Genomic DNA, 305 nt, shown 5'->3' on the forward strand with positions numbered 1-305 from the left:
ATTTGGTTGTATTGTTTCTGACTTCTTTTATCCTGCTTATTCATTTTTATCTTTTTAATTTACTCCTAAAACCTTCTAATAACTTTTAAGAAAAGCAGAATTAAAAAAAAAAAGTATACAATATTTTCTATGTGTAAAGAAGATCCAGATTCTGATTCTTATAGAAGAAAAGAGAGTATTGTAAAGAAAAGGCAATTATGAGAAGGAAAGCACTGAATAGGTTCATGAAGCTGATGCCTCTTCCTTGCAGCAATGACAGGGTCAAGAAGAAACCCCCTTTGCGAGTGGTTCAGTCTCGCTTCAAG

This window comes from Penaeus monodon, chromosome 27 (assembly GCF_015228065.2).
Source record: "Penaeus monodon isolate SGIC_2016 chromosome 27, NSTDA_Pmon_1, whole genome shotgun sequence".
Taxonomy (NCBI): Eukaryota; Metazoa; Arthropoda; class Malacostraca; order Decapoda; family Penaeidae; genus Penaeus; species Penaeus monodon.